This window comes from Nipponia nippon, unplaced genomic scaffold (genome assembly GCF_047370975.1).
Source record: "Nipponia nippon isolate SJK-2023a ecotype South Korea unplaced genomic scaffold, ASM4737097v1 scaffold_6, whole genome shotgun sequence".
Taxonomy (NCBI): Eukaryota; Metazoa; Chordata; class Aves; order Pelecaniformes; family Threskiornithidae; genus Nipponia; species Nipponia nippon.
Window position 1 is genome coordinate 70060323 of NW_028262380.1, and position 22250 is coordinate 70082572.

The 22250-nt window shown below is 41.9% G+C and overlaps 1 protein-coding gene and 1 long non-coding RNA gene across 6 annotated transcripts in view; both read left to right on the forward strand.

Annotated features, from left to right (window-relative positions):
- MAML3 (mastermind like transcriptional coactivator 3) overlaps positions 1-22250 on the forward strand; it is a 284155-nt gene that overhangs the window by 44972 nt on the left and 216933 nt on the right. The window contains exon 1 of one of the 5 annotated variants that reach the window (XM_087736312.1): positions 4262-4720. The exons of the other annotated variants lie outside the window; for them this stretch is intronic. The gene's annotated coding sequence lies outside the window, so the exon portion shown is untranslated. Of the gene's footprint in view, positions 1-4261; positions 4721-22250 lie in introns of those variants that run through there. 5 annotated transcript variants of the gene reach the window in all.
- LOC148051548 (uncharacterized) lies at positions 996-20591 on the forward strand. Its single transcript, XR_015699646.1, has 3 exons — positions 996-1036; positions 19134-19219; positions 20078-20591. It is a non-coding gene; the product is annotated as an uncharacterized LOC148051548 (long non-coding RNA).

Here is a 22250-nt window from a genome sequence, read left to right on the forward strand (position 1 = left end):
CTTTCATATGCATCATGGAAGGAGTCATCCTGTCACCCTTTTTGTTTCGCTCTTCCTATAAGGGTGGATCTCTGTGTCCTTCTTATTCCACAGCCTCTCCCGTTTTTCTTCTCCTTTTCATACCAACTCCCGCTTGATGCTCCTGTGTGATTACCGTCCTTTAGGACAAGGAGTTTTTGTGTTGACCTCCTTTTGCAGCTAGTCAGCACAGTAGGTTTCAGCTTAGCAAACTGAAAGGAGAGACACTTCAGGCACTACTAGCCTCTAATGACCTTTATATGCTCTGATAGAAAGTGTGTCCCTTTAAGGGATAGTGGGTTGGGTTATGATGAGCCATAGCTGGAGCAGGGCAAGTTGTATTTTGATGTACGGGTGACAGTCATAGTGAAATCTAAGCTTCAGCTTGACCAAATAGCACGTGTTGAAAGTCCTGCAGTGAAGTTCTAGGCATTGTCAAGTTCAGGAAGAACAACTTCGGCTGGGACACGTCCAAAACTCATTCTGCTAATGCAAAGCCAAAAATATTAACGTCTGATTGTGTTAGGACAACTGGCTGCATTTAGGTTAACCTAAACTTGCAGTAACTTGACCTAAAGCTTAAGGCTTCGCAAGTGGCTTAAGCTGGTGTAAACCTGAGCTGCCGCCACGGAGCAAGTCTCATCTTTCATGCTCTTGTCAGTGGCCATATGTTCTGGTGGCCTCTCCTTGCTAATGCTAGCCCTTGATCACGTACCCCCGCTGCCAGCTGGTTCACCGAGCAGGCAGGGAGGGCAGATGCATTTCTTCCTTTTCTTCTGGGTTAGTTTTTAGCTGGATCAGATCCATGATTTGTTTGACTGTCCCTCCCGTGGGCAGCACTGTCTTACAACACCTTAATCCTCTTGTGAAACTTCACCCTTATCCCAGGATAAACACCTGGGACCTATTAGTTAAAACAGGCTCACCTGGTAGCACACATTTTACCTGAGCTAAGTAACACCTGGTGTCAGGGGGCAGGATGCTGTCCCTGAATACAGACACTGAACCAAGAAAGGCTGTAAGTAGCAAAGGAGTCAGAGTTCGTTTTTACTTAAACACTTGCATGTATATGACGTTTGGTTGCATATTACTCCAATATGTATAATTCATGTGAGAGATGTGCTTGGATTAGCAGAGGTTTAAGGACAGGTCTGACAGCCAGGAACTGCTGACTGGAATCCTTCAAGTGTGGTGTTTTGTGAAGTGAAACGTGAGGTACAATCTCAGACTGAAATTACGGACCTGGTAATCAGTTTTCCAGTCTGTTCCAATAAGCAACGTACTTGTGCACGCGGTAGGAATTTGGGAGTCTTAGCAACTTGAAGTATTTATTTTCCTAGTTTGTCTAAGATGGTGAATCACAAAATCATGTAACTTTGATTACTCTTTGGCTTCCCCCTCACACACTTCAGTTTCACAATGTTTGTAGCTCAAAGGTCGTCATAGACTGCTCCTGTTTGCTTTTTGAATGCTTGAAACCCAGTTTCATAGGAGTTAAGAGAAAATGTCTTTTTAAACTTGTGGTAATTAATAAGATAGCAGCTGCTGAAATTTTGCGCTTACAGGAAGGGGCTGAGCTGCCTTCTGTCAAGACTTCCCTCTTTCGTATTGATTTTGTTTGCTACCACATACAGTTAAAATTGGCAAGGAGATAAGAACCTTTAATGTTTAGTTGACCTGAGAGAAGTGTGTCCGCCCATAGGAACTTTGTATTTTCTGTATGTGTAACTGCTAAGGCTAATGCTGCCGTGCTGCTGGTAGCATAGGTGATCTATTGGTGTTTGCTTGCTGTCAGTTCTGCACAACCGCAGCGTTCACGGAGTAGAAAAGAGGTTTGAATTGATGACTTTGGGAATAACTAAGCTAATAAACAGAAAGACCCAACGGCTCAAGGGTTTTCTTTCCCATACTTGTTTTTTATCAAGGCCATTTTCTGTAACGTTTTCATATAGGGCTCTGTCGTGTTCTATAGGGTTCTCGGCTCTCAACTCTTGAAGCTTGGTGGAGTTGCATTTTAACTGATTGAAGGCGGGGCTCTTCCCCTCCTCCCTTCTTCACACTTCAGTCTCCTCCCTACATCGCTTTAGCTATGTGCCATGCAGGAGCATTTCAGGTTTAATAAAACAACTCAAGTTCATTTTCCTCTGGCCTTTACATTCAGCTGAACAGCTGTTGAGTGCTGCAGTGAAGGTGTCGCTTTTCTGCATCGTCTTTATGCTGCTTGTGAAAATCTCAGGCCTGTTCGGAAAGTCCTTGGATATTGTGTACCTCGGTAAAGAGCAGAGAATTGGTCCTTAATCTTACTCCGGCCCTGGGCGTTACCACAACAAGAAGCCAATATGCCTATGTACGTGTGTTTATATAAACCAGCACATGTACATATACACTGGTTTGTAAACTGCACTGCAAGGCAAAGTGAAAGGACTTATGATCAGTGATGAGTGTTGATAGTGAAAGGGGATGTGCTATTCCGGTAAGTTTAAGAACCACTGATATGCACCCATTTTCTATATTTTCAGCCGCTTTCTCTTTCCTTTAGCTTAGATCTGATACACTGTGATGTTTTGGCACCTCTTCATTGTGTTTAATCTAAAGGAGGAAGGGAGGTGGTTATGGCAGATGAGATGCTGGAAGAGTTCTGGAAAGTATTGGAGTTTTTTAATCATTTAAGATATTTCCTTACATTAAGGAGGATAGACTAGCACTTAGCCAAAAGAGAAATTGCAGCATTTCCTACCACTTCTGTTTATGCAGAATATTGTGGTTACAGAGTCTCTAGTATTTGAGAAAATGACTTTAAAATACAACTGCCTTAGCTGGCAGTAGTTGTCTTTAGACTGCTAAAAAGATTGTTACATTTCAGCTGTGATTTTTGCTGCTGTTCATTTTTGTCTCTGAAGCTGGTGGCTGTTGTTCTGATTTCTCTGGATTGCATTCCAGTGCATAACTGAGGCAGCATAGGGAAAACTGCTACTGACACGAAATAACCGATTTTTTAATGATGCTTTTGGCAAGCGGTATCTCTATTCGTTATACGTATTTTTAGTTGTCATTGAAGCAGGTAATGTAGCTTTGAAGACTTCAGCGGACTCGTACAGAAGACCGTAGACCTCTGTAACTGAATGGCGGCCACATTGTTCGAGCTCCAAATTGGCTGAAGCGTTCTGGCATGTAATCCGTGGCTGGATATGAAGCAATGGTTCAAAATAATCTGTAGGTCCTTCTATTACAGCACATTTCTGGGCTGAGCTTGCCGTCTTTGCATTCCAGTAAAAGTGGAGATACCATGCTGAGGTTGCAGTGCTATCTGTTTTTCCTAATTGGATGACAAATAATTTGTGCTAACGAGTTTGTAGGCTGAAAGATTATTTAAAGGTTGGATTGCTGCAGTTTTGAAAATTCACCTGAGAGAATTTGGCTTTACGTTTTTTTCACCCCAAGGGAGTTGACTGGGCCTTATTTTTTCTAACACGTTTTAATATGTATTCTGCATCATGCAAAACAACAACAACAAAAAAATCCATTTATTTTCTCTCCTCCATTTCATTTACAACAAAACAAACCAAAAAACTTTCTATTCACACTAGGGTTTACTGCCGTTCTCGCTAACGTTTTTCTTGTGGGAAATGCCAGCAGTGGGTAGGGATAATGGAGATTTGTGAATGTAGAATAGCAAAACCAAAATTGATTTTGACTAGGGGCATTAAAAGCCTCACCTCTCCCTCACCTGTTGCTGTGATAAAGTGTATGGCAGTCTAGTTACAGCCAGAGAAGGGTTCTGGGAAGCTGGCGTAGACCATCTTTCTTCATAGTTGCTATGGATATTTGAATACAAGAAACATGGTATTTTGTGTTTTTCATGTTGTGTCAAAATACCAAGTATCTTGAAAAAGCGATTCCTCAGGAATGGCAAACTTGTCTCTTGCTCTCTTTTTACTGTAAAATTTTGTGCTACTTAAAGCCAGTGGTAAGAACACATTGTGTGTCTTTTAAGTAGTTTATCCAAATGAAATACCTGAGTTCTCATAGCACGCTGCATGCAATACAAAACTTTATTATGCAGGTACTGAAAGCATCAGAGTCTCTGGAAAACCTAGCTAGTTAACCTCTTTATGGTCTCTTCATGTGTTACTGCCTTAAGGTTCGTTAGATGAGGCAGCTGAAGCAAATTAACAATTCGCTGCCTTTAAATGGGGCTGTCTCCTCCTCTTCCCTCTGTGCTGCAGTCCTACACTTGTGCTGGTCTGGTGAGCCCGTCTGTGGTACGAAGCTAGTGGGAACATTACCTGTCTAGGAGAAAAACAGTGTTTATTTGTTGGTGGAAGGTAAAACTGCGTGGCGCTGAGGAGGAGGGAACAGAGGAAAGGGGAGGCAGACGGCACCGCGTCAGCAAAGCTGTGAAATAAGCTCTGCCTGTCCCCTGTGACCATGCCCTTGTCCTCTGCCAGGTGTCTGGTCAGCTCCCAGTTGAAAGCCTGGTAGTTGTGGCACGTTGCTGTAGTTAATTTGGGAGTGAAATACTTAGGTGGTTTATGGAACGCCAGACAGAGCGTTACGGGAAGCGTCTTTGGGAATACTGACATGGTTATTTGTAAGGATGAGGTGATGATCCAAAGTGTAGAGAAGGCTGAGAAGAATATCTTTTCACCCCAGTCTAGTCTAAAGAAGACATCACGCTGGCCACAGTGTGGACTTGTGTCAGGTAGGTGACCGCTGTCCTTGTGAGAGAAAAAAAAAAAAAGTGCTTGTGTTCATATCTTTTTTTGTATCCTAATTTCCTTCTGAAAACTGATAAATTTTGTTTATGTCTTTCTGATAAAAAAGGGAAAAATATGATTTTGCTTGATCTTTACAGTATGGTAATAGCATTTTTTTTCAGGCTACTCAGTTGTGTTTATGTTCATTTTAATTCCATGTAGAATAATAAACTAGGTAAAATGATTACGAAAGGCCCATGTAAAAGGTATCACCATTCATGGAATGTGATACCTTGACTTACATACGGGACTTTTGAGGTAATGCTCAAGTGAGGTGCCGTGTCCAAGGTAAAGACGCTTGCACGTGGTTTTATTTTCCTTTTATCTGAATCCAACCGTGGGCAGTATGATGATAATTTTTATTCGAGTAGTCCAGGAAAAAATCACAGATGGAGCAACTTCTACCAACTTTGCTTTGTAATATGAGAATTGGTAAAGATGATGTAAATTACAATTCACTGAATGGATTTTTCCTGAAGTTGTACTTTGAGTGCTCATTAGCATAGGTGATTTAATTAGTTTTTAAATAAGTTAGTGATGGGATGTTCAGTGGGGTGGGGGTGGGTTTTTTTGTTTGTTTGGGGTTTTTTTTGTTTGTTTTGGGGTTTGTTTGTTTGTTTTTCTCCTTTCGCAGATGTTTTATTTCAGAATTAGCTCGCTTGTTAGAAGCCAACCTGTTAGCACAACAGGTAAACAACAGTATTAGCAATATTGGTATTTCTAATGCAGTGTGTTCCATAGGTCAAGTTTCACTAGTGGTTACTTGAGAAGGCATTGTTTCTGGTTTCAAAATTATTTACTTCCCATATCTGTGACTTATCTGTTGTGGATGGCGACCACATGGTGAACGTAGGTTGTAAAGTCGCATAAAGAGTTTATCAAAGCATGTTTGGACTGGCTAGCTTACCCATAAAGGTAATGGCAGGAGTGAATTGTGCTGGTCATCTTGAATAACAGTAGAATATGTAACAAATTTTAAACAAAGTACTTCACCTCATATTTTTTTTCCCATTTTTAGAATGTGCTTTTGTTAAGGTAAGAGAAGCTTTTCTGAGCTCTTCATCTACAAACTTAGATGTTTGTAAATGTAGGAAGATAGCTGAGGCCAGTAAGTGAAAAACAATGATTAAGTCATATACACAGGGCTCTGTAGAGGAATGTAGCATAAACAAACTCATATATATTCTTACATGTTTTATATATATACTCATATATATTCTTACATGTTTTAAGATTCAATATTTAAGACGAGAATCAAATGTCTTTCCTGTTGTGAAGGGAAGAAACTAAATGCCTACAGTTGTATAAAACTTCTATCGGTGCGATATCAAATATAATTTTTACTAGACAAGATCCATAATTTTATAATGCACATTGTAAAAATTCTGTTAAGAATTCACTTTGGGTAGGATCTTTTTATTGCTTTTGCCCTTGGTTTAATTGGTTAGGAGTTTTGCGGGGTGGGGGTTGTTGTTGTTCTTGTTGGGTTTTTCTTGGTTGGTTGTTTCTGCCTGTTTCTGCTTAAAAAGGTAGAGTGCCAAGTATAGTTGTCTCTACCATTGTCCTAGTAGAGATGGATTCGTAGCCTGAGTGCAGACGAGAAAGTCAAATGTGTATGTTATTGCAGTTTATCACAGAGTTTTGTAGCTAACTCTCTGTATACTGCCCTCAGAGGTAGTGCGTTGCAGCTGTTGCACTCACGTGTAGGTCATGATAAGGCTGCCTTCCTAAGGCCACGTAGTGCTTTTAAAAAAAAATAATTGTTTTCAGTTGCTTATATTTTCAAAGCTGTTTTTTCTTAGTTGGAAACTTGGGGAGAAATTTGGCTAAAGTAGTTTACTTGTTTAATCTAAGCAGCAGATTAGGGGAAAATACACTGTTTTCCCTGCTCTTTTAGGAAGTTCTTTTCAAGAATGAGAAACTGCAGTACATCTGAATTAGGCACTGTGGTCTGCCATTTGTGGTCCCTCTAGCAGCAGTGGGAATAGAGAGGAGAGGGAGATTAGCTACTTTATTACCTGGGGGGGGAAACCCCAGACTTCCAACGTGCTTAGTATTTGCTTGCTAACATGTGCTGAAGACTTAGTCTGCCTCCTTGTAGCCCTGATAGACCGACTGGAAGGTGCCCATGCGGGCCCAGAGCATATTTGCGCCAACACCAGCAGGAACGTGGTAGGTCTTTCCCCCAGCGTCTCCTTCCAGCTTTCCGGGACCGCTATCCCATTCATCCTAGGAGTGGTGGATAAGAAAGTTTGCCTTCTCTGCACTGTCGGTTCCTTCCAGTTTGGAAGGAGAAACAAGAAGCTGCTGCATCGGAACTGCAGAGACCTGGGGAAGTGGATGGGAGGACAAGAAGCAAGCGTGGGCCAGGAGATGGACAGAACCCAGGCTGGGGTAGGCAGGGTGGAGCAAAGCAGATGACGGCGGTAACAGAGGGGCAGAAATACATAAGAGGGTGTTGGACTTGTGGAACCAGGCAAGAGAGTAGAGCTTTGCTTCTGCCCGTGTGCTCAGGCTTGACCAAGGGCTGGCCACCGCTAGTCAGTGAGAATACAGGTGCTTGTCATGAAGTCAGGAGCCAGCTTGGTGCTGGGGCTTTTAACAAGGCTGTACTCACGGTTGGATGCAAATCGGTTGTTTTGGAGTTGGGTTTTCTTGCTTTTCCAGATCTTATGTCCATCAAAGCATTACAGTGTGTTATGCTGTCTGATTTTCTGCACTGTCGTTAAATTAGGTGGTGACTTTTTTCTTTGGCTTTGTTCAGATTTGAGGAATTCTAAACACTTTCCAGCAGCACAGGTGATGAATTTATATGACAACCGTTCAGCAAACGTAAGCCTGCAGACAGCAGGCTGGCTTTTCTGAGTTACCTGTTGCATCTTCCTTGGAAGCCACCAACAGGCCGCAGCAGTTCACGTGAAAACCATTGCCCAGTGACCTCTTCCACATTGGTAACAAATGTGTGTATTTTAAATCCTTTACGTCCAAATCCAATTTACACATTTCTAAAGTTGGTTAAGTAACTGGTGTGGGTTTCTCTCCTGATGGATTAGCTTTGTTTTGCTAAAACAAGCTACATTTCGATACTTTGTTTCCCCTCTGTGTATACATTCACTGCTGATCTAAACCAGTTTACAAACTTGATTGCTATGGCAGGTAGAAGGCAATGCGTATTTCTCAAACCAGTGGAACAAGTGTGTTAGGTACGGTGCTTTCGTGGCTGGCTGTATTCCTGTTTTCTGATGGATACAGAGAGAAATGCTGAGGAGTGCACCGCAGGCCTGGTATTACTAAACAGCTGTGAGAGATTTCCTTTCCCTTGGGTGGTAGTGTCTCATATTTTTGGAAGGGAGGGAATGAGCTTCTGTCCCTGAGGTCAGACTACACCACCAAACAGCCAGGATTTTCAGAAAGATTTACAGACTCGATAATGCAATAAGCCGTAGTTATAATCGTGTCCTCTTGTTGGCGGAGCAATCCTGTCTGTGCCGCAGCGTGTGAAGCAGGTGGTTAGCACTTGGAGTGGTTGAGTTGCATACTGTTAAACAGGTGAGCTTGAAAATTAATGCCATGTTTCATCAGACCTACCTGGACCTGCACAACTTGGGCCATTTCTGTCTCTGGCAAAAGACTGAGTTTTTCCATAAGAATGTCTTAAAAAGTCTTCAGAGTGCTTTGTAATAGGATTTGTATGATCCAAAAGTATGCCTTTTGCAGGCTTAAATTGTTTGGGTGGTTGATAGAACTAAGTTTTATCTGCAGTATTTCATGATTCAGTCATAATACTGAGATGGCAACATTCCTCAATTGGTAAACCTTCATAATGCTGACATTTCTATAAGGGACCTTATGTGACAGAGCTGTCCTCTTTCATCTGAGGGGGGTGGCAGAAGGACATACGTAGCTGACTGTGTTTTCAGCACGATGTTTTACCTGTCCGAGAAGTACCTGCACTCGGGTTAGATAATTTACTTGCCTTCATCGCAAGAAGTTTGAGTTTGGCCTTGAGGCAAAGACAAAGAATGATATGGACACTTAGTGTTGCAAGAGCAAGGGCAAATCCATCGTGTTTCACGCCTAGGATGTAGGATGCACCAGACCGTGAGAGGGATCCTTTTCTTTCTCCTAGGACTGTAGAAGTGAATGGAAGGTCTCATGTATTTTGGTAATATATAAGTAATAGCGTGCTTATTTTCCTCTCTTATTATTGACAGCTGTGTCTTTATGTAATGCTTCTGTTCCTTTTGTTCTGTAAATATGAATATAAATCAATCTCTTATTCTTTGTTATGTTGTGAAGAGATTGTTTGTATAACGAGGTATTAAAGGGGACATTTAACTTCATTTAGTTCATCTCTGAGATGCGGAACATGTAAGAAAAGAAACAAAGTAAAAGATATCCATGGAGACAGAAGTGGAAGCTTTGTGGCAATATTTAGAACAAATTGGGGGGGATATCTTGGAAAGTTACTACTGACAGGCAGAACCCGATACTTGCGTAAAGAACTACGCTAATTCTTGTAATAAACTGAGTTTTGGCAAACTGCACACACGCACACACAAAGAACAGGTTCATTGCTTATATTTGAGCCATTTATAAAGAAAATTTTATTCATAACTTTTTTTCTGTCAGATGTCAGGACTTCCTGGCTCTATTTTCCAATACTCCCTATGTATAGTTTTTATTTCTAAACTCCAGAATTTAGAAATCCAGAGCTGTCATTTCTCACATACAGTCTGCATGCTTGTGGCATCGTGCAGTACTCTGTGAAGAGCAGTTACGAAAAGCCGTTTGTGTATGGGAAATTTCTGAAAGTTATCTGCATCTCTGCTGGGAAACCCTCCCTGAAAGCTAAGGATCCACAAATTGTAAGCTATTAAAAACTAATACAGACATTAAAAGCCACACGTCAAATGCAAGATATTACTGCGCGTGTAGCAGAGATTAGATTCAAATGATGGCTGAGGTGTGTGGGCTGGGCTCGGACTGAAAGAAAGAGGATAAAGGATTTGTGAGTGCAAACCAGACCACTTCTTTTACTTCCAGCGGCAGGGGCCCGTGCCCGAGGGGAAGAGACCCAAATCTTCAGAATTCTCAGCGCTTGTGCGTGAATGTTATTTGTCTGGGTGGTATAACTGACGTGAAAGCACGTAAATACTGTATTTCTAATTCCTCCCAGTAAACCTGTACATAAGTTTCAAATGCGTGTTTGTATTTATGTGCAGTCACTATATGATGGGTTTCATTCAGCATAGATGATATCCACTGATGGTTCGGTTTTTATTGAGAAAACATACTTTCACAAGTGCTTTATAAATAATAAATATGTCACGTTGCTCTCAGGCTATCATTCTTTGTAGCAGAGGATGTTGCATTAGTTTTTTAAGTATCGGGGAAGAGACGTACAGCTAGTCTTTACAGTTCAGTAGCCTCGTGCCGAAATTGCTCGTAAGACAGTATAATTCATATAGAGAGAACCTTGCAGTGACTAATGGATTTATTTATGGTAAATGTGTGTTTTGACAACTGGGACCATACTTTTTAATTTCCGTTTGTAAGGTGGAAGTTTGAAGAATTGGAGGGCTCTGACACTTCAAGAAAATTATGTGATTGGAAAAAGTCTTCATTTCCTCCAAAATCATTTTTCTGCAAAGGCCTCTCATCCTGGCACCGCTAAGTTAGTTTAATTCCTCCAAAGGAAGTAGGGGGGGGAAAAAACCCACAGCACAACTCTGTTTCTGCAACAGGGTTTTACTGCCTGCTTCAATTCAGTACCCGCTATTCCTGGTGTATGGATTTATCTCAATAATGGCTCAGTCACATACGGGAGATGAAGTTTTAGAACTGGGCTATATTTAAAAAATTGTTTAGTGTTGGCTTTATTCTTTCTGGCTGAAACTTTTGTGAGGTAGACCGTTGCTTTTGTGAAAACTGGATTGTAATCTAGTCATCTTACTGAGCAGAATGTGTGGGAGTGGAGAAGTGGCAATCTCTTTCTCAGTGGTGGTATGTGAAGCTATTTTCATTTGGTGTGATGTTAGGAGAAATACATCCTGACCCACACAGTAATGAAGGCTGCAGGTTTTCTTCAGGACAACAACAACAACAAAAAAAAAGTCTTGAATTTTTGTAGCAAATAGCCGCTGACTTGGAAGGGCTAATTCTGCACAGCCTGTCACGGCGCGGAGGCCCTGAGGGGCAAAAATAGCAGGCTTTTTCGTTTGACTGCCTTTTCGCAAGGTGCTGCCAGCTCTGTATTTTTTTGAGCAGTGACACCTGTCTGTGTTAGTCTAGCAAATGAGCAAGCGCTGGGAAAAGGGCATTAATCTGCCCCTTCATGCTACCAGCAGCATGAGGTAAAGCATGAGAGGGCTGTACCGTTGGCTCGTTGTTCCCTGTTGTCCCGTCAGATCCATCCGAGCACTCCAGTCTGCTGGTCAAGCTGGAGAAGGATAACGTGGGGAGGCAGGATCCCACTGGTCCCTGATCAGCATGTGCCGAACTCTAGGTTGATCCACTCACTTGTGTGATTTCAGGGTTTTGTTTTTTTCTGGAGGACAAGTAAGAGCACCAAGAAGCTGGTTTCTTCCATATTTAATATTAAAAGCACTTACTAGTTCCATACATTCACATGAGCAAGTACATTAGGTACTTTAAAGAATTAACCAAAACAATTATAAATGCTGAAATTAAGTCTGTTCTTAAAATGCAAGTTAAGGGAAGTAAATAAGTTACTTAAATCTCTCACAAAGTGTAAGATATTGTGTAACGTCTGGAGCCCATTCCCACAATTAAAAAAAAATTAAAAATCCGTGGGATTACTACTGTGTGCAGGGGAAGACCTTGGTACTAAGCCCTGAGCTCGCATGCCATCCTGGACATAAAAATAGCCAGCCGTCCAGGCTACGGCAGGGCTGCGTGGAGGCTTAGGGGCAGGAGGAGATATGCACTCTCTTTGTTATTCGTTGCTTGATGCGCTGGGCAGCAGCCCGCAAGCAAGAGATGGGTTTTATGTAAAAGGAAGTAATTTTAATTTGAAGGAAGGTTTTATATGACTTTTTTGTTGTTGTTGCTCTTTGCCTTGGATATTTATTTAATCTTTACCCACTGCTGGAAATTGAGTCAGACAAGAGAAAGAGTACGAACTTCTCTGAAAGCTGAAGGAAACAGAATAGCCGAGAGGTCGTTCTGGCTCCCTTCCAGCTTGCGGGGAGCCCCGTGAAGCGGCCGGAGTGCGCGCAGTCACGTAAGCGCCTGTTCTGATGGCCACCGGGCAGATCTGTTTGGCTTTAGCCTGGACTTCTTCCCTTCGGGCCCGGTCGCTGCTGCTGCTGCAGTCGCGTCAGGGGAGCTGCAGCGAGGGGAGTCCGCCTGCAGCCGCTCCGTCCCACGTGGGGTGTGCCGGAGCGGTGCTCCCAACGGCCCCGCTGGCTCTCAGCCCTCGAGCGGCTTCCGACTTCACCTTCACCCTAAGAGCGTCATGATTTTAACTCAGATTGCCTTGCTTTTGTGCGTTTCTATAGGGCCTTTCCAAGATGGTTGGTAATGCATAACTTCTTTTTACTGGGAGTTAATATTTGATGTGTCTCCTTTTTTTAAATTATTATTTTGTAAAATAATACATGCTCTTGGTGACTATCCAGCTGAGATCTGCTCCAGGTGTTAAAATGTAATTTATTAAATCAAAGTAATGGCCAAAGTACTAGTATTTCCTTCTGGGGCTAAAATTCAACTGTCCAGTGAACTGTTTTGTGGTAGGGGAGCAAATGCTTTAAGAAAGATACTGTACGAAATGCGTGTCCCTTTCATATTCCACCTGGCATGTTCTGATTTTATTTTTTTTTTCCTTTAATAATTTTCTGTAGCGGTTTCTTTCAGTGCACTTTGCGCAGTCGCTCTCGCTCACTTTGTGCAGCGGGAGGAAGATTTGACAGCAGCTTTAAAACAAACATAGTATTTCTGCACTTGTTTTCCCTGTTTTGGCATGGACCGATGTGTGCGAAAGGCTTGCAGATTCACCGTATGCTTTAGCCTTTGATCACTTTTACATGCATGTATTACTGACCACAATGTACTATGCCCTGTTCACTCAGCTTCTGCCCCAGAAAGCAGACAGACAGAGGCAGCGAGTGAAGAATTCACTAAGACAGAAGAAAGAAACACAAGGTGGATTATGCTGGTAATAGTAGCAATTACTCTGTGTCTTTTTCCGAAGAACTGCTACTGTACTTAGTAAAATAGATTATCCCAGATAAAGGAAAAATCTACTGCCTTTTTTTTCTGCAGGCATGAGTGATCCTGTTCCTTGCAAGCTGCAGAAGGATACAGGGAGACTAAAATTAAGCCACGTCTGTTAATCGCTACCAAGTTGTCTTTCACATTTCCAGTGGCATGGTCCCTGTCATAGTGAAGAAACACTAATAGCAGCATCACTACCTCTTGTGCACTTTCATATAACCCACCTACTTAGAAGAATTGGAATAATAAGAGAAAAAAATCTTGAAACAAGATCTTGAGGTTTAGAATATCTTATCCTAACGTTCCTTTTCCTCGGGTCCATAAAGCGCTCCTCCTCCCCCAGTTTTTGAGGTTATGCTGTTGTCCCTCTGCTTACTTGCAGTCTGCGTTTCAAAAAGATAATTCAAAACTGACCAGAATAAACTGATGGATGGGGGGGGGTTGTTTCATATGTCAGCTGCAGTTATTCTTCCATGAGTTGTTTGTCATAGGGGTTCACTTCCATTTCTCTGCTCAGGCCCTCGTTTGGTGTGTGATTTTTTAAAAAAATTTTTTAATACTCCCCGCCCCCCCAAATGAGGGTGGATAAAAATCACTAACCCGAAACACTTGGTTTTACCCAGTTCTTAATAATTCAGATTTGTGAGCTCAATTAGTAAACTTTAAAATTAATTTTTTTAAACACAATTTGGATGTGAAAATAGGATAGCTTATGCCTAACCTTACTGTAATAATAACCAAACCATAAAAAAGCAAGTGAGCACCATATTTATACTGAAGTTTTAAAGGCAACTGAACCAGCAAAGGTTGACCTTTAGGAAATAATCTGGAACAAGGGGGTCCTAAAATTCTAACCAAGACAATAGGAGCCTTCTGTGCTGATACTGATGTGGTGTCTTCATCAGTTTGCTCAGTTCAATTAGTTCACTTCAGGCTGAAAGCTGCTTGTTGAGAGAGCAGGAGGAGATTTCTGCTTCCCATAGGGCAAAAGACAAGGTATCTACTAATTTTTAAATCTCTTTAAATACAGAGAAAACCCAGCCTGATAAACTTTTATTCTTACATAACAGGTGCACTGAAGCTATTTTTAAAAATTAACTAAAAAAAATAACGTTGTGCTGTGCTTTATTAGAGTTTCACTTTGCATCTAAATATGGCTTTGTAGCAATCACAAACAAAGTTTAAAAGAGAAAGAAATTGTCTTGCAAGAAATATAGCCTTCGTACAATGGTATAGTCCTTCCATGTATCGAGAAAACGTATCAGATTTAATGCAAAGGACATATGGAGTTGCCAAGTAACATGTTTTAATAGTTACCAACCAGTAAGAATTGACCTTTCTCTAGAAAAACCGTTACAGAAAACAAAAATGCCGCCAAGCTGATTTATTCAGATCAGGGTTTCCTGCCTGATAATTTAAATCCTGATTAAAATCAGCAATTTAAATCACTTTGATTTATATCAGCCATTCTGCCTTCAAACCAAGTGGGAACAGGCTGGGCCTTTAGACCCTCTACCATTTAGCACTACACTTATTCCATCCTCCTATTTTAAGTCGCTTGCACAGTTTGTCTGATACCTATCTGCACTTCCTTTGCTGTGCTCATCAGTTCAAACATCTTCCTTTGTGTTTTTTGAACATAAACCTTGTATCAGAATAAGGGGGGGGTTGAGTAGTTTAACAGTATAATTTAGGTGATAACGCAGCACAAATGTGTAATTTCCACAGATGTTCACAACCAGTAAATATTTTGTATCATAATGAAACTTGTTTATATACAGTTAATTTCTTTTAACTATTCACCATTTTCAGTTCTTTTCACTTTTACTGGGCTAAAATTCAGTGAGACCTTGATGAGATTTCCCCCCCGCCTTAACTAAGGACATCAAGCTCTGGCCCTCCCTGTCCCTTTTCCTTTAGCTTGAAATCGTAGGAGAAAATGGTGCTTTTTCCACTCCAGCCTCCAGATCAGATGGGCTTTGACGGTGCTCAGCTGCCAGGTGGTGAAGGTGTGCGTTGCGGTCTTCAGTGCAAACAGACCTAATGAACGCGCTGTTCTGCTAGCTAGGGTAAATTGATTACTTTTATTTACCTACGTTAACTGTGTTTTATAAGATATCATAATGGGAAGTGTTCTTACTTGCCAACTGCAATTTCAGAATCATTTGTCATTTTAAGTGTCAAAAACAATGAAGAAAGACAAAATGTTTAAGTACAACAAGAAGTTGTTTTTGTAGGAATCGAATTGTAAGCTGGTGGCCTACTGTTGTAGTAGGTGTTAGAAATGCAACGTTGCTTTGGTGGAGGATTCTGAAAAGCACTTTCTGCCCCCCCTCCCCGCGCCCCTGTTGAATAACTAGCGTGCAGACGTTGTGACAAAAGAAATATTTGCGTTCAAATTCAAGAGTAATGCCCCAGATTTCATTCCGCAATGTTTAGTTTAGAGTTAATTAGCAGATGGGCTTGAGGGCTGTGAAATGCTGATATCATCTCCAGAGTCTCAGTTTCAGTGCCTAGACTGTTAAATGGCTAGTTTTCCTGTTCTTAAAAGGGGGGAAAATCAGATGTAATCAGGCAAGTTTAAAGTACTAGTAGAGGTGAGTTCAAGTTTCCAAGTTACATTGTTCAGCTGCACTTCAGTATCTGTTAGCCTGTCTTGTTGGAATGCATCTTTTCATCTAGTCTCCTCCTCCTCGTTATTTAGTTGTACAGATTACAATAAAGTCAGTACAGACTGAGACATGTTTCCATCCCCAGCGAGTTTGAAGTCTGTGTTGGATTTGCTGGAGACCTGATTCTGACAGCTCTTTATCCTTCGAAGGACATGGGTGGGAAACATGAGGGTGCTTGACAGTAAAATTCCTTGAGGAAACGGGTATATGTGGGGATTTAAAAGAAAGAAATTGTTTGGCAGATGGTTTACTTTTCTGATTGTACAGATCTTGCTGCAGTAGAAAATAAAAGGGAAATTATGAGGTTTTAACCTTTCCCAGTAATTCCTGGAACAAGGAGTCTTTGGCTGGGTTTGGGAAATGCCTTGCACACCTGGGATGCAACATTGCTCGGAGTGAATAAGAAGCATGGTTCACTGGGGTTTCGATTAAGAAGTTTGCTTCGTCGCAGTGCCTGGAGATGCACAGAGACAAAGAGCAGAAACAAAATTGGAGGTTGTGTTTATTAGAAGTGACTGAAATGAATAGTTAGTTTAAAGATGAGGTAATAATATATAGCATGACATGCAGTTTTGCCAAAAATGCTAATGTAAGTCTATGTTTACCTAATGAAAATATAATTGATACTGTTGCCAATTCAGCAGTCCATAGAGATCTTCTAGCAAATGCGGTAAAGGCTGCTTTCTGTAGGAAAAGACAACCTTTGTATCTTGGGAATAAGTTTAAGTGTAGTCTGCTAACTGTAACCTGGTGGACCATATTGGGAAGTGCTCAGCTGGGGATTGCTCGCATATCATCAGCCTTTTTAATTTGTAGATACGTGTGTAAGAGACAACTCTTCTATCTTTTGCTCTTTGGAGTTAGATATCAAGTGTGGAGTAATAAAATATATTTGCATATGTTCGTGGGTTTTTTTCCCCCCAGATTCTGTGATTGGGGAAACATTAGCAAATCTCAGCTGTGACCAACCTTTCCTTTCTCACCATGGAAAAAGATCAAATTCTGATAGACTAAAAATAGAATTTCTAAAATTGGACTGTGGGAAAAATGGGAGAAGGATGACATGCCACAGATTAATGTAGAAACGTTTATGTGGCTTGATCTCCTTTTCCCAGTTACATTTGTGTTAGAGGATAGACGGATACATCTAGGCCATTTCTTCGCAGACCTACATGGCATGAAACTTCTGTGTATAATGAAGTCTTGAAAAATGAGTTATCATTGGTTATTTTGTAGGAATAAAAATGGATACCTAACAGAGTAGCACAAGAGTAGAAATGGCCTGCCATGCGTCACAGTTATTAATACAGAAATACCTGTAGAGTATATTTCTGTATTTAATGATATCTGGAATGCTCAGCCCAAATCTGACTGGTGTTCACAATTGCTTCAAAGATCTTACCTTTCTATGAAATTCAGACCACATCCCACGCCCCCCTCGGTTATGCTGGAGTAAATAATCTATAATCTTAATTATTTTTTAATTAATGGCTGTAACGGAGAAACAGTACTGGAAAAAAGCCCCCGTTCCCCCGCCTTCCCCCTTGGTGAGAAACTATTGCAATAGTTGCTATAAAACACTTTTTCTCCAGTTTGAAACTTGAGTTAAACATGACATTTTCTCTAGATGCTGGTAGGCACAGTAACTCCCAGGTAATCTGGTCTGAGGACCTGATCCAGCAAGGGGCTGGAACAGACTGTACGGGTAGCTGCAGTGCGTTCCAGGCAGAGATCAGATTCAGTACTCTCACACCTGCAGGCGGGTTTAGGGTTTAATATAATAAATGTTAATGAGAAAATATGAAAACTGACTAAGAAGGCAATCTATTGTGAGGAGGGAAGGAGAAGAAGGTGGTAATGGCTCCGATGTCAGTAGTGGCTAACTGTTCATTAAGCCAGGCTGGAAAGAGAAATTAAACAGATTTATTTATGAAAAATTATGGTCATGGCTTTACAAATTGTGGCTCACTAAGTAAATAAAAATACAGCGTGCATTTCTAGATGAGTTTGGAGTATTACTGAGTGATAGAGAGGGTTCTGTTGGTTTCTCCACAGTTAGTAGTTTGTTGCGTAAGGCTTCACCTTCTCTAAAAGCTGGGCTTTTTCAGGGGAGGTGTCTGTGCCAGCCTGTAATTTAATACCTCTCATTACTCATTAGCAAAGGCATCCAGGTTCACATCGTAGGTGTTTCCCTTTAGTCAGGCTTCGCTTTAGAAGACGCAGTCGATTGTGATTTGTGGCTTTCTTTACAACTAATATTAGTTTACTTGTTGATATACGGGAACGGCGACTGCTGAGAATTTTTGATCATGACATAGTTTCTGTTTTCATCTGGCAGATCTGTTAATTGCTGTATCTTAGAAAAGTAAATGTTTTTATTAATCCTTCTCTGCTGCATATATTCTTTAGGATTAGCCTGATGTCTGCTGTAGGGAGATAGGGAAATAATGCTAGGGAAGGAATGCTCTGGCTTGCCTTTCACGAAGGTGAAGATCTCTGTTAGGGGATTTCTTGTGTTTATTCCTGAGGAAAGACTGAACGCTGATTCAAAGTTACGTGGGTTGGATGCTCACCAGACTGCGTACAAGTACTAGTTCTGCAAAACAGTAGTTTAATGAATACACTTTTTTTTCTCTTGCTATTAGCAAAACCACCCTTCTTACACATTTGAGAAAGAAGTAGTGAAAGGGCGTTTCACTCCTCTAAGTCCATATCTACTAGTCAACTGCAAATGAAGCCGTATTACAACAGTTCTCATTGAAGTAGCTAAGTTTCTCGGTTTCAGCAGGAGGTCAGCACTGTGAAAAGCACGTGCTTGTTGGGAAATAAACTAGGAAAGTATTGGTGGGGTTAGTCCCAGCTGCTGTAAAGCTTCCGTTCCACACACTGCATCCAACTGGTAAGCCCACCCCACCCCACCCCTGGACTTCAGGTGAGATTTTGAAACACACAGCAACCTGCAGGATAAGAGTTTAAACTTAGTTAGGATCTTCTTTTCTGGTTTGGGGTTTTTTTTTTTGTTGGTTGGTTGGTTGTTTTTTTTCTTTTAAACAATAGCTCTTAGACAACACAAGTTAGGCATGTCTGGTGATGTAAAGCCTACCAGACAAGCATTGTTACGAGCGCAGGATCCTGCATCTGTACGAAAACAAATCTGAATAAATTAAGCCTGAGAGGATAAATAAATACCAGAGCAAAAATGTAGTTAGGTACTTATTAACATGTGCAGTGGCAATGAAGCTGGAGATGTCTAACTGACATGTCCAGTTGAACATGCATGTCCAGTTGAACATATGACTTGCTGTTTGTGAACATGGTGGCTCATTAGTATAGAAGCACTCGCTGTACGGAAGTACTAAATGTGCAGATAGATCCATATCTAGTATCTCTGTCTGAAAAGACCTCATTTGTCAAAGCAAGTATTGAGTATTGTACCTCTCCTCTTCAGCATGCATTCTGCTTTGAACTGCCCTCTGAAGACTCCAGTAGTTACGGAGGAGATGCACGATAGATGCAGAAGCGCATGATGCGTAGGTACGCAGGTCTCTCTGGTCACTGTTTTTGGTGTTTCTCTGATGCTTCCCCTCACTTTTGAGAGTGATTCATGTTTGGTTTTTTCTCCTGCCTGCTGTGCTCATCACATTTTGGCTTCCAGTAGTCATCATTTAGATATAAATAGCTGTAAATAAATATTGGATCTAAATCCAGATAGATGAGACCTTATCTAAGATTTTTTGACCCATGTCACTTTCAGTGGTAGGATTTTGCTCTTCTGAAGGCTCATCAGGTCATAGTGGTTTCCACGTAGGTTTAAAGTCTTTGATGGCTCTTAGCCACAAGAGTAAGAGTATTAACAGACCGAATGCCTTGGAACAGTGGGAGAGGAGCAGAACAGCGGAGTTCTGATGTTGGGCATTTGTTTTTCTGCCCTCGTGTTTCTGCTCTCGGGCCACCAGACTTGCTTCTCCAGCTGGTCCTTTCCAGCTGGCTCGTTGCCGATAAGCTGCAGTATAAAGTCTTCAGTGATCCTATGCATGCACAAGATCCCAGCAAAAGCAGTGTGTCCTGCTGTCTTGCTTCCCCCTCCCACCCTGTGCCACACTTGATGAGGAGTTAGATCCTTGCAGCAACTGTAGGCGTGAGTGAGGCTTGGGGAGCAAAAGACCCATCGCTGTGTAGAAGCCCAGGGTTTGGACAGCGGGTATGTGGAAGACAGCAAAGCTGGCCAAGGAGCTTCCTAGCTGCCGTTCCTCCCAGTAGCTGAACTGCACCAGACACACAGAGCACCAAAATGGCTGGATTAGTGCAAAGGTAGACTTGTGACCTTTCCCTGGCCTGTTTCCAGTGTGATTTTTTTATTTATTTATTTATTTATTTTTTCTTCCACTCCAGACTGGTTGTACACAGTGCTGGCAAAGATCCTGCGTGGTGCTGGTCTGAGGCTATGCCCCTGCGGCTGCTTTCTAACCTGTCCCCAAGCACAGGACTCCAGACGTGGCGATGCGCTGCCTGGTGCATCAGCAGCAGATTTCATCTCGTGGTATCCAGATTTTGCTAGACAAGGTGCTTTCTGACCACATCGAGCTTCAGTGAAGCATGCTGTTGTGGCCCTCGGCTCACTGGGGTCATTCCTAAAGTCACCCCAAGCAGACAGAACACTCGGGCAGTTATGAATGAAATGGTCTGTCCTTCAGAGCTATTAAACAGTTATTAATTCTGAATTTTCTTTCTGTTTTCTGACTTTGTAGGGTCTCAACACTGACCAGGGCTTGCTTTTCATTGCAAATTTGTAATAATTAGAAAAATCCTTGCATAATAAAAACTGGACTGTGAAGAAAAGAGGAGAACCTAATCCTCATATATAGCTAAACTGTTATTCTGGTTTACTGGATTATGCTTTTAGCTTTTGCAGTGGCTGTGGATACCTATTCATTTACCAACCATTTTATCAACAATGGCAGGTGGGTTCTGTCAGACTAATTCAACGTCTTTGTCTTCCTTCTGGACAGTGTGTGTGTGTCACGTATCCTGCACAAGGATATTTATCTCAGATTAGCATTGATGGATAGAGCCGGCGTGCTTCCGTAAGAGCGAGGATTGGTTTTCAGACTCTACCTATTGGTTATGCATCTCCTGTATGAATTAATAGTGGTTTAGTAAGATTAAAAACAGGAAGTGGCACCTCACCTCTAATACCTTTTCAGAGGTCAGACGTTGCGTACACAGGAACTCCAAACGATGTGGTTTATACAATAGTGAAAATATGTTATTTGACTTGATCTTTCCCATGGAAGGGAGAGAAAAAGAAATAAAGGGGCTAAGTGTGAGGGGCAGAGACCAAATCTTCTTCAAAGGAGTTCTGAAGTAAAGCATGTTTGATGTTCTAAGATAACTTTCTACTTTTTTTAAGATAGTGCAGTGGTTTTGGTAGTACTGACATGCAAGTATAGTCGAAGAGGAAATACACTGCAACAGTAAGACACCAAGGAAATAAAGGCAAGGAATCTATTCGAGAGACTGTACCTCTGCGTTCGTAAAGTGAAAAAACAGTTTGAGGACATTATCTACCTCTGTCATGGAAGAATCGCCAAGCTTCCATGTCAGGCAGCTGGACCTGATTAATTCTTCACTGGGAGACGTCCAAGAAAAGCCATGGTGCTGGAGGAAGCGTTGTTCGCAGTGCTGTAGGTGGCACCCTTCCCTTTGAGATGGTGCTGAACCAGTGCCAGAAGGAAGGGGTAGGGGGCACTCTGCAGAGAGGAGCCCTGGGCCAGGTGCTCGGCTGGTGTCAATCCGCACAGGTCCGCTGGGGTTCCTGATTTACCCCAGCTGAAAAAGCTATCCATCTTAAAAACGCCAGGTGAAAGCAGAGCTTTTGCCTCCTTGTCATCAGTAGAGATTCCACGACCCATCCTCTATGGGATCTGCCGTGTAGGCTGAGCCCCATGCCAGGCCATGCATGCCGCCCCTCTGGAAGCATCCCTATGGCTTCGGTAGGCAGCGTTGGCTGTCTCTGGTGCTTGGCCACAGAGATGGCTGCGTTTCTGCGGTGGGCAGCGTTGTGGGCGCAGGCACTGAGTTTGTATCGTGCTTTGGGAGGGAGGTGCAGCTCTACAGAAGCTTACAGATATACTATTACCTTCGTTACAACGTTTTATTTGGCTAATGTGTCAAAAGATACTCATTAAATCACAGCATCGCTTCTCTTTTAAAGTAATTTTGCCGTGAATCCTGGAGGTAACACAAGTATTCAGATGCATGCTCGAACTACGCTAGGGCTGAGGGTCCTCAGACCTATTTGTGTTCCTGTAAGTACAGACCAAAAAAGACTGACTTTTTATTTACCTTGTGGTCTGGAAGTTGAGAGTTAGGACTCTGGGGCCCACGCGTACAGTCGCGTTACTGTGTGTCAGCTGATCCACGGTAACAGTGTATGGCAAATGCAAGTAATGTGCCATGAATGAAGCATTCAGTTCCTGGTGCTGACGCTGTGGCCTAAAGCATCCAACTAAAAATATGTCTCTAAAATGGGCAGTCATCTGACATTTTTATTTACTAGTGTGGT